The sequence below is a fragment of the Balaenoptera borealis genome (assembly GCF_965194805.1).
Source record: "Balaenoptera borealis genome assembly, chromosome: 8".
NCBI classification, from domain to species: domain Eukaryota; kingdom Metazoa; phylum Chordata; class Mammalia; order Artiodactyla; family Balaenopteridae; genus Balaenoptera; species Balaenoptera borealis.
Genome location: NC_138865.1, coordinates 90,609,474 through 90,622,411, shown reverse-complemented (window position 1 = coordinate 90,622,411; position 12,938 = coordinate 90,609,474). Strand labels below are relative to the sequence as shown.

The following is a 12,938-nucleotide window of genomic DNA, read 5'->3' as shown; positions in this document are numbered from 1 at the left end:
ATCGAGGGATAAGATAAAAACATGTTTCCATTATTGGGTTTTTTTCCCCTCATTAAAAAGGCAGTGTATGTGCAGTACAGGACACTCAGAAAAAATGTAGATGAGTAGAAGGACAAAAGGAAAAAAAAGCCATAAATTAATTTACCCAAGAATAACCAACGTTGTCCTTTCCTATCTTTTCAAATGCATTTTATACACATAAACTCTGCATACTGTTTGTAATCTGCCATTATTTAAGCATTCTCCAATGATTGATTAGTCACCTTTGTCCAGGTTTAGGCTTTGGTTCCTTTCGGCCTTTTGACCTGCAACTGTGGGCCAGTCCACTTTAATTGGGAATAGATTGCCATTCTCTTTTTCCTTCTGTCCCTGAAGCCTGCTGAGATCCACAACTAGCCTGGGCCCCAAAGACACCCCCCCTGCTTTATTTAAGTGAGACAGTTTGTAAATTAAGCCATTCTGCCAACCCTTTCTATGTATTTACAAAAGGGTCCCTGTGGAACGCTCTGATTATCTATAAAGTAATTTTTGGAGTTCATGCTTGATGTATATTATGTGTATAAATATATAAATTAGATGAGAATAATAAAGAGAGGGTAGGAATTAGATTGGCTCCTGACTAGAATAAAAATAAGGCAGAGAGATCCATTGTCATTGGAGGGAAATTATTTAAATAGATTTTCTCTAAATCAGGGTTGGCAGATATGTGCTATGTGTTGTGCGCAAACTTGAGTACATGGTAGACATCACTAATCAGTCATGGCACTATTACTTATTGGGTCCAAACTCATCTTTGGATCTTTCTTGAAATGGGATTCTAAGTAGCTGTAGCTGCTGGAGTTGCTGTGACAAACCTATTTGCCATTCTTGCTCTAAAATATTGCATTAAAGTTTTTTTTTTTTTTTTTAAATAGTGGATTGACCAAGAAAATTGTAATAAAATGTTTTCTAACTGATAGAAAAGTTTATGATGTCAAATATGGAATGTGACCAAAGAGTAATTATCTGAATTTCGGGCAAAGCACATGCCTCATCGTTAAGATCTTGGAAGCAACATAATAAATTATAGGTTTGTTATGGAGTGAAAACAATGCCACAATAATACTCATCATTATAACTTGCCCATGGTATGGTCATAGTGATTGACTACCCAGCATTAATTCCACCCTAGATGATGAGTCTAAACAGTCATGGTTAATCCCATTTCCTCTGCTAATGAAGGGTTAGGAATGGCCTGTAACCTATTTTGGCCAATGAGATGTGAAGGAAAGCCTGAAGGAGGGCCGGGGTGCTTCTGAGAAAGGTTTTCTTGACCCTAAAAAGAGATAAAAGAAAGAGATGGTGCCTCTTCTTCCTCTGATGCTGTTATGTCTGAATATGATAGCTAGAACTGCTCAAGACATCTTAGGGTAATGAGAGAAACTAGCTTTGGAGGAAGCTGATCTAGAAGATGGCAGAACAGAGAGAGGAAACCTGAGCTCTTGATGACCTTACTGAACTGCTGATTCTATTGTACTTGGTCTGCCTTACCTCTGAACTTCCAGGTCTGTGAGATAATACAGTTCCTTACTGTGTAAGCCAGCATGATCTGGGATTTTGTCACTTGCAGCCAAAAGCATTCTGAGTGGTATACTCACTTTGTCCCAAGCAGATTCATGTCAAACGGTTTTGATTTTATTTTGATGGATTTCCTTTTATTGGGGCTCTTCCCTCCCCTGTCTTATGGCTTCAGAAAGTGGGTGCAGATTTTAACTGGCCAATTCTTGTCTCAGTCTTCTCTAAGGGCCTCTACCCTTAGAGGTTCTTCACAGAAGAACCAGCGTTCTTCACAGAAAGCAGCAAGGAATCAGCCAGCTGCCATCATCTCTTCTGGAGCCTTTTTAAAAAAACATTTATTTATTTTATTTATTTGGCTGTACCAAGTCCTAGTTGCAGCACACGGGATCTTCGTTGCCACATGCAGGATCTTTAGTTGCAGCATGCGGGCTCTTAGTTGCGGCATGTGGGCTCTAGTTACCTGACCAGGGATCAAACCTGGGCCCCTGCACTGGGAGCATGGAGTCTTAACCACTGGACCACCAGAGAAGTCCCTCTTCTGGAGCCTTTTGGATCATTTGAATATCTGGTGGTGTGACTGCTTCTTTTTGTCATTCATTTGTTCTTTTCCTGATTCTGATTCTGATTCCTCGATGCATCTTGGTCCCTCTTCTTGTATACTTAGCATCTTATGCCTGGCCTCAAAATTGTTTAATAGATTTACTTTCACCTCTTCCTTCTCCCCTGAGCCTCTCTTTTCCTTTATCTCTCTCATCTACTCCTGTCTCACTTTGTGACTTTATGGCCACTGGGGGCTAGTCTAAGACGTTTATAATCTTTGCCAGAAATAATAGTGAGTTAAGTAGTCACACAGCTGTTTGCTCTAGACTGGTATGGCAAACGTAAGAGTAGGTCAGTCCTCAGTCCATTTTCTCATCTAGTGCCTTTTACTCATGGCATAGAACAGGTAGCACCAGAAATGTCTAGGGGTCAGGGCACTTGAGTCTTCATTATGGCTTCACTATTTGCTACCTGAAATCTTGGGCAAGTCACTTAAAGACATAAAGTTTCTTCTTTGGAATTTGTTACTAATTGTTCAATTCTTTTCTGTAGTTTTGTTGTGATTCAAATGAAATAATGTGAACATGGAAAATGAAAAAAAGCCTTTTTCCTGAAAAAGAATAAGCAAGGTTGGTTGCATTTTCTGATTTTTTTCAGATGAACTAATGTCAAAGTCTCTAGAATTAGCTCTGTGTATCTTGTTTGTTTGTAAAAAGGCAATGAAATATGACATGGGACATAATTGTACAGGTAATCAGGGTTTGAAGTTGATATTTTAGTGGTAGCTTACAGCCTGAAATAAAAAGAAAGGGCCACACAGTATGAAGGGGAAATAAAGGTCAGGATGTTGATCTTGAGGCTTATTTCTAGTTGAACCAGAAATTCTGGTAAGCCAAATTAGGGGAAAGAGAAACCAATAGAAGAAACACCCCCCTCTAGTGGCGAGGAGCCAGGTTCTACACTTGGTTGCTAAGATGGGTGACTGGGGAATGGACGGCTTCATAGGATGTTTTTTGTTTCTTAAGAAGTACTCTGAGAATCCAGAGTTAAAATTCTTAATGAAGATCGTTAGTTCCAGTTTTCCTGATCAGGAGGATTAGTACATTTCACAGAATAAGTAGTATTTTGGCAGTCTCATGTGGGATCCGATTGTCTGAAAAATGTAGAGGCTAACAGTTGTTGGAAGAGGTTCACAGTTTACTTTTATGTAGGTCATTTAGAGACCAGAGAGTTAGGAAACCATTGTTACTAAATTTCTTATTGATCTGAGGTGCTATAGTAGGTACCTTTATAAACCCATTTGTAGGCGGGTAAAGCCTATATTTAAAGTTATGGATAATGCCATAGAGTAGTATTCGTCTGTATTTATACAAAATAATGGTTGTGGATTTCCTAAGTGTAACTTCTGATTTGAAATTTTTAGTGGTGATCCTGAGAACCAAGTGTTTAATTTACATCTTAGAAGTGATTTAACTTCTACTTATGGAAACGTAGTGAAGTATATTAAAATAACTTACTGCCCACAATTCAGTGGCTTGGTAGGGACACCTAATGCGTTCTTGAAGGACATCTCATCTTAAGGATGTGTGTTATTGATAATAATAATTGCAAGTGATTATTACATTTAGAAATCTCAAAAGCCCATTCAGGTTTTTACTGTTTTGAACTTCTGTTTGGGAAAAATTCTTTTAAGTTACTCTGAAGAGACAAAATTTCAAAGAATAAAATGTTTATGGTACTCTGTGTTAGATCTAAGGAAAATTTGAATATCTTTCAATTCTGATATAGAAAAGAATGATTATGGCACAAGAAAATAAAGACTGCATCATCAGAGTACTATTTCTTTATTTTTAATGTCAAACTCTTGCACTGAAGGAAAGAAATTTTTTTTTTTTTGGTTGCGTTGGGTCTTTGTTGCTGCATGCAGGTTTTCTCTAGTTGCAGCGAGCGGGGGCTACTCTTTGTTGCGGTGCACAGGTTTCTCATTGCGGTGGCTTCTCTTGTGGCGGAGCATGGGCCCTAGAGCACACGGGTTTCAGTAGTTGTGGCGCTCGGGTTCAGTAGTTGTGGCATACAGGCTCAGTAGTTGTGGCTTGCAGGCTCTAGAGCGCAGGCTTAGTAGTTGTGGTGCACGGGCTTAGTTGCTCCGCGGCATGTGGGATCTTCCTGGACCAGGGCTCGAACCCGTGTCCCATGCATTGCCAGGTGGATTCTCAACCACTGCGTCACCAGGAAAGTCCCCTGAAGGAAAGAAATTTGAAGCTTGCAGTAGAACTAGCCTCTCAATAGTTTGGAATATGTTTGATGATGTTTCTTGTGAAATAAAAATGGAAAAATTCTCTAGAAAATATAAACTCGTACATGGATAAAGTGAAATTATAGAGTTATGAAACTTTTGTGCATAACCTGTGGAACGATATCCTTAGTTTATGGTTATACTTCATAAATATACTTGATTTCAGGAAAGGTGAAACTAGGTCTGGCAGTAGATCAGGATCCACCTATTGGGGAAAACCAGAAAATAGGAGGAAGAGGTTATTAATGATTCATTCTTAGCCAAGAAAAATTCAGTAAGGAATAATTAAGGTCAGCTAGAGAAAGAATTATGATTGTGTTAAGTGAGTTCACAGATATTATTGAAGGCAAATCAGTTAGAACTGATTTGTTAATGTATATGGGGTCAATAAACCAATTAGATGGTCTCTTTTCTAAATTAGTGTGACAGTAGTAGAAGATATCTGGAGGGAAGTGAAATGGATGATAAGGTTAGTGGTAATTAGACCTTCTTCATTAAATCCTAGCACTAAAGAGGTACTATGTATATTAGTGATAGTTTAATTCTATAAATAAAATTTAATATTAGAAATTGATATAATGTTGGCATTGTTAAAATTAGACAAGTGCTGATTTGTGTAAACGGTTGCAGCAAGTGGGCTTGAATAAAGAGCCTGGACTCCAAACCTCATTAAATTCCAGATAAAGTATAAGAATAATAATTCATATTTGTAAAGGATTTTACAGTATTCTGAATGTTTTCATCTGTATGACCTCATTTGATTCTTATCAGAACCCTGGAGGATAGCAGCACAGGTTTGATTATCCCATTTTTACAAATAAGGTCACGGAGGCTCAGAGAGGCTAACCAACTTACTAAAGAGCAAATAGGGACTGAATGACAGGAGTGGGACTTCAACCCATGATTCCTTACCAAAATGCCTTTGTTCACTGTATTAGCTTCCTATGGTTGCTGTAACAAATTTCCACAAACTGGGTGGCATAAACAACAGATATTTATTCTCTCATGGTTCTGGAGGCCAGAAGTCTGAAATCAAGGTGTTGTCAGGGCTTCACTCCCTCCGGAGGCTCTAGGGGAGAATTCATTCTTTGCCTCTTTCACCTTCTGATGGCTGTTGGCACTCCTTGGCTTATGGTCACCTCACTCCAGTCTCTGCCTTTGTGGTCACATAGCCTCCTCCTTCTCTATTCTGTGTCTTTTCCTCTTATGTCTGTCTCAAATCTCTCTTTGCCTTTCTCTTATAAGGACTCTTATAAGGATTGATTCTTATAAGGACTGACTTTAATACTCCACTTGTTATTGGATTTAGGACCCACCTAGTAAGCCAGGATGATTTCCTCATCTCAAGATCTTTAATTATACCTGCAAAGACTCTTTATTCAAATAAGGTAACATTCACAGTTTCCAGGCATTAGGACATGTATCTATCTTTTCAGGGACCACCAATTCAACCCACTATATTCATTGTATGCCATTTAATTTAATATCTTCCTTTTGGATTGAAGAAATAATCTTCTGTCTGAAGGTGGGCAAATGGGCTGGGGAATTTTTAGCTAGTATACAAAGAGGAACATTTAAAATATTTCTGGTTGGTGCTAAGTGCTTAGTAACTAGAATTGAACTAATTAACACAAGAGTTCCACCAAATCGTTATGCTAGCTTTGCATTTGCAGAACTATAAAAAAAGGGACTAAATTAAGTTAAAGTAACATCTGACTATTCATGATTAACAATATTAAAAGTTGGGTTTTTTTGTTTCTTGTGTAATTGGACTAAAAGGTGTGTGTGTATGTTTTGGTCATGGCTTAAATCAGTAGGATAGGCTTCTTACATTACGTGGGCATTCTCATTTGGGTCATATAAGTCAAGATCCATATGTAAACTCTTTTTATTTTTAAGAATTATTTATTTACTGAACCTGGGGCAGATTAGATACACAACCAATTTTAAATTTACATATTTTAACTCAATTTTGAAATGTTTTCACACACATGCGCACACAAATTGGAATGCAACAGTTGTCCTAAGGTAAAACACAGTCACCTGAAACTGTTGCAAGTATTTTCACCCCAGGTTGAAAAATTGTTTATCCTGAACATGAAAACCTGTAACAAATTTAAATTAATTATATAAAGCTCATTACTTGTAGTTTTCCCCTTGCAAAGATCCAAAAAAAAAAAAAAAGCACAAGTAACTAATATACATCAGTCACAACATAATTCTGGATCATCCCCACACCAAAACTAGATGCTCCTTTAATTTTAAACCCATCATCAGAGAAAGTCATTTCGTTTTATACAAAACAAAATTCAAAAGAAAAGAAAAACCCAAGAAAAACAAAAACAAAAACCCTGGTACTGACAGTGATGTTCAGTACCCTAATTAAACAGTGACCAAAATGCCACTGATCAAAAATGAAACGGTGGCTGTATATCACTGCAAAGAAATCCAGGAGGCTTTAACCCTTTGGCATCAGAAATCCAGATTTTTCCTAGTATTGAATGCATACCTCCTACGTGCCAAGAGTAGAGAAGTGGATGTGCCAGCACAGAAAGAAAAAGAGCTACCGTTCGCTGAAACACCTAGAGAATTGGCTTTAACAGAGACTTCTTACACGGTTAGGCAGAAACCAAAAAATGGTTATTAGCTGCTTGTGTCAACAATTTTAACTGGAGGTGACTGAGTTCTAAGGTTCAGAGTAAAACTTTAGCGGGGGGGAAAGGTTGTTGGTTTAAGACTTATCTTTAAAGCAAAAGCAAGGTAGACAAAGTATGAAAATACCACCTGGTAGCATCTTCTAAGTCACAGGGCTCTGCCAATTTTGGCTGGACAGAAAATGTCAAGATTCAGATTGTTGTTTCTCCTAAGGACTCAACAAAATGAATCTTTAATGACTTGAACTGCAGGATTAGGGATCCCAAGAATGCAGTCATTTTAGTAAAGTGCTATCAGTAAAGTACTATCCTGAACAAACTGCATTTTATTATGAAAGCAAAAGGAAAGAAGATATAATAAGGACTATACACCGATATTCAACTTACAGCGTCTGAGTTCTGGAAGGACCTGTATAATGGAGGAAGAATTCAAATACGAAATTATGCCAATCAAATGTCAAATTTTCACTATAATTTTCCTGAAAAAGTGTTTTCCCCCCAATATCTATTAATTACAAAGAAACATAAGCTGTGAATGTACAGTTCAGAAAATAAAAACATAGAAAGTAATGACATTATTATGCCCAAGATGTTTGGTAAACAGTGAATTATGAGTTTGGGACCATCAGGAAAAGGCTTTTTAAACAACCTTCCGGACTACAAAAAATCTCTTCAGGTAGTAGATCCGTCCCAATGTCATGGCAACTAGAACAAGAGCTTCAAAGAAGGACCAAAGGACCACTCTGCTGTTTGTGCTGTCATTGACTGCTCTGTGTATTCGCTCCCGAGCTTCCATGTATTCCTGTTCATGCTTTACAGCTGTCATTGCCACTGTGAGCTCATTAATCATTTCTTGTAGCTTGTTCTGGTGAGCTTCTGTTTCCATGTCTTGTCCTTTTGGGGCCTCCCCAATATCAACGGTGAACATCACTATCTTTGGAGTCACGTTGGACATTCTGCTGCTAAAACAAAACTTATATGTTCCATCCATGTGAGCAGCAAATGTGTATTTCCCACTGGACTCCCAGTCTCCTTTATAAATTCGTTTATTATTAGGCCCTGTAATCTATACGTCGATGTCTAGGAAGCTGCCCTCAGCCACCTCGAAGATGAGGCCCATCTTGGTGCCCAAGGTGACCCGCTCGAAGAAGCACTCCTCGGCATGTGCGTCGATGCTGACAAAGTAGCCCGAGGCTGTGGCCAGGAGGGCGGCCAGGAGCTCAGCGAGTGCCACCATGATGGGGCTGGGGTTGAAGCCAGGACCGGGACTGCATCTCCAGAGCTGCCGTCGCTGCTGCCACTGCTGCCTTCTCCACAATATTGTGGGTTTTTTTTTTTATATCTTTTTCTTAAATCAAAAAAAAAATTTTATACAGCAGGCTCTTATTAGTTATCTATTTTATACATATTAGTGTATATACGTGAATCCCAATCTCCTAATTCATCCCCCCACTGCCACTTTCCCCCCTTGGTGGCCATACGTTTGTTCTCTACATCTGTGTCTCTATTTCTGCCCTGCAAACTGGTTCATCTGTACCATTTTTCTAGATACCACATATATGCGTTAATATACGATATATGCTTTTCTCTTTCTGACTTACTTCACTCTGTATGACAGTCTCTAGGTCCATCCACGTCTCTGCAAATGACACAATTTCATTCCTTTTTATGGCTGGGTAATATTCCATCGTATATAGGTACCACATCTTCTTCATCCATTCCTCTGTCTATGGGCATTTAGGTTGCTTCCCTGACCTGGCTATTGTAAATAGTGCTGCAATGAACATTGGGGTGCATGTGTCTTTTTGAATTACGGTTTTCTCTGGGTATATGCCCAGTAGTGGGATTGCTGGGTCATATGGTAATTCTATTTTTAGTTTTTTAAGGAACCTCCATACTGTTCTCCATAGTGGCTGTATCGATTTACATTCCCACCAACAGTGCAAGAGGGTTCCCTTTTCTCCACACCCTCTCCAGCATTTGTTGTTTGTAGATTTTCTTATGATGCCCATTCTAACTGGTGTGAGGTGATACCTCATTGTACTTTTGATTTGCATTTCTCTAATGATTAGTGATGTTGAGCATCTTTTCATGTGCTTCTTGGCCATCTGTATGTCTTCTTTGGAGAAATGTCTATTTAGGTCTTCTGCCCATTTTTTGATTGGGTTGTTTGTTTTTTTAACATTGAGCTGCATGAGCTGTTTATATATTTTGGAGATTAATCCTTTGTCTGATGATTTGTTTGCAAATATTTTCTCCCATTCTGAGTGTTGTCTTTTCGTTTTGTTCATAGCTTCCTTTGCTGTGCAAAAGCTTTGAAGTTTCATTAGGTCCCATTTGTTTATTTTTGTTTTTATTTCCATTACTCTAGGAGGTGGGTCAAAAAAGATCTTGCTGTGATTTATGTCAAAGAGAGTTCTCCCTATGTTTTCCTGTATAGTGTCCAGTCTTACGTTTAGGTCTTTACTCCATTTTGAGTTTATTTTTGTGTATGGTGTTAGGGAGTGTTCTAATTTCTTTCTTTTACATGTAACTGTCCAGTTTTCCCAGCACCACTTATTGCAGAGACTGTCTTTTCTCCATTGTATATCCTTGCCTCCTTTGTCATAGATTAGTTGACCATAGGTGCATGGGTTTATCTCTGGGCTTTCTATCTTGTTCCATTGATCTGTATTTCTGTTTTTGTGCCAGTACCATATTGTCTTGATTACTGTAGCTTTGTAGTATAGTCTGAAGTCAGGGAGTCTGATTCCTCCAGCTCCTTTTTTTTTCTCTCAAGACTGCTTTGGCTATTCGGGGTCCTTTGTGTCTCCATACAAATTTTAAGATTTTTTGTTCTAGTTCTGTAAAAAATGCCACTGGTAATTTGATAGGGATTGCATTGAATCTGTAGATTACTTTGGTAGTATAGTCATTTTCACAATATTGATTCTTCTAATCCAAGAACATGGTATATCCCTCCATCTGTGTCATCTTTGATTTCTTTCATCAGTGTCTTATAATTTTCTGAGTACAGGTCTTTTACCTCCTTAGGTAGGTTTATTCCTAGGCATTTTATTCTTTTTGTTGCAATGGTGAGTGGGATTGTTTCCTTAATTTCTCTTTCTGATCTTTCGTTGTTAGTGTATAGGAATGCAAGAGATTTCTGTGCATTAATTTTGTATCCTGCAACTTTACCACATTCATTGATTAGCTCTAGTAGTTTTCTGGTGGCATCTTTAGGATTCTCTATGCATGGTATCATGTCATCTGCAAACGGTGACAGTTTTACTTCTTTTCCAATTTGTATTCCTTTTATTTCTTTTTCTTCTCTGATTGCCATGGCTATGACTTCCAAAACTATGTTGAATAATAGTAGTGAGAGTGGACATCCTTGTCTTTTTCCTGTTATTTGAGGAAATACTTTCAGTTTTTCACCATTGAGAATGATGTTTGCTGTGGATTTGTCATATATGGCCTTTATTATGTTGAGGTAGGTTCCCTCTATGCCCACTTTCTGGAGAGTTTTTATCATAAATGGGTGTTGAATTTTGTCAAAAGATTTTTCTGCATCTATTGACATGATCATATGGTTTTTATTCTTCAATTTGTTAATATGGTGTAGCACATTGATTGATTTGCGTATATTGAAGAATCCTTGCATCCATGGGATAAATCCCACTAGATCATGGTGTATGATCCTTTTACTGTGTTGTTGGATTCTGTTTGCTAGTATTTTGTTGAGGATTTTTGCATCTATATTTATCAGTGATATTGGTCTGTAATTTTCTTTTTTTGTAGTATCTGTGGTTTTGGTATCAGGGTGATGGTGGCCTCATAGAATGAGTTTGGGACTATTCCTTCATCTGCAATTTTTTGGACGAGTTTGAGAAAGATGGGTGTTAGCTCTTCTCTAAATGTTTGATAGAATTCACCTGTGAAGCCATCTGGTCCTGGACTTTTGTTTGTTGGAAGAGTTTTAATCACAGTTTCAATTTCATTATTTGTGATTGGTCTGTTCATATTTTCTATTTCTTCTTTTTTTTTAATTAAAAAAAATTTTTTTGGCCTGTTGGGTCTTTGCTGCTCCGTGTGGGCTTTCTCTAGTTGCAACGAGCGGGGTCTGCTCTTCGTTGTGGTGCGCAGGCTTCTCATTGTGGTGGTTTCTTTTGTTGTGGAGCAAAGGCTCTAGGTGTGTGGGCTTCAGTAGTTGTGGCGCATGGGCTCAGTAGTGGCTCGCAGGCTCTAGAGCTCAGACTTAGTAGTTGTGGCACACAGGCTTAGATGCCCCGCGGTGTGTGGGATCTTCCCAGACCAGGGATTGAACCCGTGTCCCCTGCGTTGGCAGGTGGATTCTTAACTACTGTGCCACCAGGGAAGTCCCCATATATGTAAACTCTTTAAGGGAAGGGGCTTGGTGTGTCTTGTTTACAGTTAGATCCCCAGTGTAGTTCCTGACACATAGGTGTGCTCAAAGAATTTGCTGAATGAATGAAATAACTTTTTATGACACCCAAATCAGGCAGCCACAAGTCCCATACTGTTTCACTTTTTGGAGAGTCCTGAATAACAGTTAAGACTGTAGGAGAGTCCTCACTGACTTCAAGAGATTCCACCGTGAGTCCATTTACTTTTGACAGAGCCTACAACTTTTTCTTCTCTGATAATCTTCGCTCTAGGCCAAAAACCTGTTGTCATTGCCTTGTTCACATTAAACAATCATCAGTGAGATTCCTTCCGCCCATCATTTCACTTCTCACTAGCATGGAACTCAGGTACCACTAGAGGCATTCTGGTGAGCTAGTCCAGCCACCTCTTCAGGTCATTAGTGCCACACATTAAGCTCTGGGGAGGGGGCAGGCTTTTGTCCTCTCAAAAGTGTGCAGAGTTTTGACTCTCTGATATAGCTTTCAGTGTTAACAGATAGGAATTGGGTGACTCAAATGATGTGCCAGACCTTCTATGTGTTATCTCAAATACTGCTTCCAACCAACCTTAGAAGCTAAGTACTATCATCATCCCTGTTTTACAGAAGCGCAAAGAAGTTAAGTACTTGAGCAAGTTCACACCAAGATTTGAACCCAGGTAGTCTTACTTCAGAGCCTACGTTCTTATCCGTGCCCATTGCCAGCCTCGAGCTCATTCATTTGTAAGTAACCTGTTCTTTCTTTCTGAAAGCTTATATTTTTTCTTTATTCTTAAACTTCAGAAATTTCATGAGGATCTATCTAAATGTACGCCTTTTTTCAATTATCCTGCCTGGTACTCAATGATTGCTTTTGTTCTGACAACTCTAGTCTCCTCCTGAGGGTAGTTTTCTTGTATTGTGTGTGTGTTTTTTTTTTTTTTAAATTCTGTTGTACTGTGTTTTGATTATTGCTTTCTCCAGTATGGTCTTTGCTCTCCCTCTGGAACTTCTTTTATTTCCGCTTAGGCCTTCTAGGCCTGCCTTCTGTTTCCTTTTTTTTTTTTTTTTCATTCAGGAATTCCATTTCTTTTTATTTTTGCCCTGGATAGTGTGTTAACTCATTCACTTGCTTTTCCAGATAGCAAATTTGTTCTTCAGAAAGGTCTCTTCTACTTTTACTTCCTTAATTGAAATTTAAAATTTATAAATCATGTTTAAAGAATTTCCCAGTATATTATTTTGTTCTGGTTATTTTCTGCATTCAATATCATATAAAAATACCATAACCAAGTAAACCCAATTTATTTTAGAAGTGTGAGGCTATTTCAATATTAGGAAATATTAATGCAATATCTCACTTTAATAGGTAAAAGGAAAAAATCTTAGGGTCATTTCCACAGACATTGTAAAGGTATTTGATAATCAATAACCATTCTTGATTTAAAAAAAAAAGAAACAAAACACAGCTCTTGGTAATCCAGGAAATGAAGGATACTTTCTTAAT

General features: G+C 38.2%; 1 pseudogene across 1 annotated transcript; it reads right to left on the bottom strand.

The window, feature by feature from the left end:
• Positions 1 to 2,718: 2,718 nt before the first annotated feature.
• On the bottom strand, positions 2,719 to 12,064 carry LOC309634272 (transmembrane emp24 domain-containing protein 2 pseudogene; annotated as a pseudogene). Its single transcript has one exon. The product of its transcript is annotated as a transmembrane emp24 domain-containing protein 2 pseudogene (transcript).
• Between the last annotated feature and the right edge of the window lie 874 nt (positions 12,065 to 12,938).